The sequence below is a fragment of the Prorops nasuta genome, unplaced genomic scaffold (assembly GCF_024137725.1).
Source record: "Prorops nasuta isolate Cenicafe-Biocafe unplaced genomic scaffold, Cenicafe_Pnas_1.2 PNAS00291, whole genome shotgun sequence".
Taxonomy (NCBI): Eukaryota; Metazoa; Arthropoda; class Insecta; order Hymenoptera; family Bethylidae; genus Prorops; species Prorops nasuta.
The window spans coordinates 11,513-15,000 of NW_027117087.1; positions in this window are offsets into that span (position 1 = coordinate 11,513).

The window sequence follows — 3,488 nt, forward strand, 5'->3', positions numbered from 1 at the left end:
CTAAGTCCAACGCGGCGCATTGCTTTTGGCCGGCGGACGCGAACGCCTCGCTCGCGAGCCGACCCGTCCAACCAGCGGCTAAGTCCAACGCGGTGCATTGCTTTCGGCCGGCGGACGCGAACGCCTCGCTCGCGAGCCGACCCGTCCAACCAGCGGCTAAGTCCAACGCGGCGCATTGCTTTTGGCCGGCGGACGCGAACGCCTCGCTCGCGAGCCGACCCGTCCAACCAGCGGCTAAGTCCAACGCGGTGCATTGCTTTCGGCCGGCGGACGCGAACGCCTCGCTCGCGAGCCGACCCGTCCAAACAGCGGCTAAGTCCAACGCGGCGCATTGCTTTTGGCCGGCGGACCCGAACGCCTCGCTCGCGAGCCGACCCGTCCAACCAGCGGCTAAGTCCAACGCGGCGCATTGCTTTTGGCCGGCAGACCCGAACGCCTCGCTCGCGAGCCGACCCGTCCAACCAGCGGCTAAGTCCAACGCGGCGCATTGCTTTCGGCCGTCGGACCCGAACGCCTCGCTCGCGAGCCGACTCGTCCAAACAGCGGCTAAGTCCAACGCGGCGCATTGCTTTTGGCCGGCGGACGCGAACGCCTCGCTCGCGAGCCGACCCGTCCAACCAGCGGCTAAGTCCAACGCGGCGCATTGCTTTTGGCCGGCGGACGCGAATGCCTCGCTCGCGAGCCGACCCGTCCAACCAGCGGCTAAGTCCAACGCGGCGCGTTGCTTTTGGCCGGCGGACGCGAACGCCTCGCTCGCGAGCCGACCCCTCCAACCAGCGGCTAAGTCCAACGCGGCGCATTGCTTTCGGCCGTCGGACCCGAACGCCTCGCTCGCGAGCCGACCCGTCCAACCAGCGGCTAAGTCCAACGCGGTGCATTGCTTTCGGCCGGCGGACGCGAACGCCTCGCTCGCGAGCCGACCCGTCCAAACAGCGGCTAAGTCCAACGCGGCGCATTGCTTTTGGCCGGCGGACCCGAACGCCTCGCTCGCGAGCCGACCCGTCCAACCAGCGGCTAAGTCCAACGCGGCGCATTGCTTTTGGCCGGCAGACCCGAACGCCTCGCTCGCGAGCCGACCCGTCCAACCAGCGGCTAAGTCCAACGCGGCGCATTGCTTTTGGCCGGCGGACGCGAACGCCTCGCTCGCGAGCCGACCCGTCCAACCAGCGGCTAAGTCCAACGCGGCGCATTGCTTTTGGCCGGCGGACGCGAATGCCTCGCTCGCGAGCCGACCCGTCCAACCAGCGGCTAAGTCCAACGCGGCGCGTTGCTTTTGGCCGGCGGACGCGAACGCCTCGCTCGCGAGCCGACCCCTCCAACCAGCGGCTAAGTCCAACGCGGCGCATTGCTTTCGGCCGTCGGACCCGAACGCCTCGCTCGCGAGCCGACCCGTCCAACCAGCGGCTAAGTCCAACGCGGTGCATTGCTTTCGGCCGGCGGACGCGAACGCCTCGCTCGCGAGCCGACCCGTCCAAACAGCGGCTAAGTCCAACGCGGCGCATTGCTTTTGGCCGGCGGACCCGAACGCCTCGCTCGCGAGCCGACCCGTCCAACCAGCGGCTAAGTCCAACGCGGCGCATTGCTTTTGGCCGGCAGACCCGAACGCCTCGCTCGCGAGCCGACCCGTCCAACCAGCGGCTAAGTCCAACGCGGCGCATTGCTTTCGGCCGTCGGACCCGAACGCCTCGCTCGCGAGCCGACTCGTCCAAACAGCGGCTAAGTCCAACGCGGCGCATTGCTTTTGGCCGGCGGACGCGAACGCCTCGCTCGCGAGCCGACCCGTCCAACCAGCGGCTAAGTCCAACGCGGCGCATTGCTTTTGGCCGGCGGACGCGAATGCCTCGCTCGCGAGCCGACCCGTCCAACCAGCGGCTAAGTCCAACGCGGCGCGTTGCTTTTGGCCGGCGGACGCGAACGCCTCGCTCGCGAGCCGACCCCTCCAACCAGCGGCTAAGTCCAACGCGGCGCATTGCTTTCGGCCGTCGGACCCGAACGCCTCGCTCGCGAGCCGACCCGTCCAACCAGCGGCTAAGTCCAACGCGGCGCATTGCTTTCGGCCGTCGGACCCGAACGCCTCGCTCGCGAGCCGACCCGTCCAACCAGCGGCTAAGTCCAACGCGGTGCATTGCTTTCGGCCGGCGGACGCGAACGCCTCGCTCGCGAGCCGACCCGTCCAAACAGCGGCTAAGTCCAACGCGGCGCATTGCTTTCGGCCGTCGGACCCGAACGCCTCGCTCGCGAGCCGACCCGTCCAACCAGCGGCTAAGTCCAACGCGGTGCATTGCTTTCGGCCGGCGGACGCAAACGCCTCGCTCGCGAGCCGACCCCTCCAACCAGCGGCTAAGTCCAACGCGGCGCATTGCTTTCGGCCGGCGGACGCAAACGCCTCGCTCGCGAGCCGACCCCTCCAACCAGCGGCTAAGTCCAACGCGGCGCATTGCTTTCGGCCGGCGGACGCGAAAGCCTCGCTCGCGAGCCGACCCGTCCAACCAGCGGCTAAGTCCAACGCGGCGCATTGCTTTCGGCCGACGGACCCGAACGCCTCGCTCGCGAGCCGACCCCTCCAACCAGCGGCTAAGTCCAACGCGGCGCATTGCTTTCGGCCGGCGGACGCGAAAGCCTCGCTCGCGAGCCGACCCGTCCAACCAGCGGCTAAGTCCAACGCGGCGCATTGCTTTCGGCCGGCGGACGCAAACGCCTCGCTCGCGAGCCGACCCCTCCAACCAGCGGCTAAGTCCAACGCGGCGCATTGCTTTCGGCCGGCGGACGCGAAAGCCTCGCTCGCGAGCCGACCCGTCCAACCAGCGGCTAAGTCCAACGCGGCGCATTGCTTTTGGCCGGCGGACGCGAACGCCTCGCTCGCGAGCCGACCCGTCCAACCAGCGGCTAAGTCCAACGCGGTGCATTGCTTTCGGCCGGCGGACGCGAACGCCTCGCTCGCGAGCCGACCCGTCCAAACAGCGGCTAAGTCCAACGCGGCGCATTGCTTTTGGCCGGCGGACCCGAACGCCTCGCTCGCGAGCCGACCCGTCCAACCAGCGGCTAAGTCCAACGCGGCGCATTGCTTTTGGCCGGCAGACCCGAACGCCTCGCTCGCGAGCCGACCCGTCCAACCAGCGGCTAAGTCCAACGCGGCGCATTGCTTTCGGCCGTCGGACCCGAACGCCTCGCTCGCGAGCCGACTCGTCCAAACAGCGGCTAAGTCCAACGCGGCGCATTGCTTTTGGCCGGCGGACGCGAACGCCTCGCTCGCGAGCCGACCCGTCCAACCAGCGGCTAAGTCCAACGCGGCGCATTGCTTTTGGCCGGCGGACGCGAATGCCTCGCTCGCGAGCCGACCCGTCCAACCAGCGGCTAAGTCCAACGCGGCGCGTTGCTTTTGGCCGGCGGACGCGAACGCCTCGCTCGCGAGCCGACCCCTCCAACCAGCGGCTAAGTCCAACGCGGCGCATTGCTTTCGGCCGTCGGACCCGAACGCCTCGCTCGCG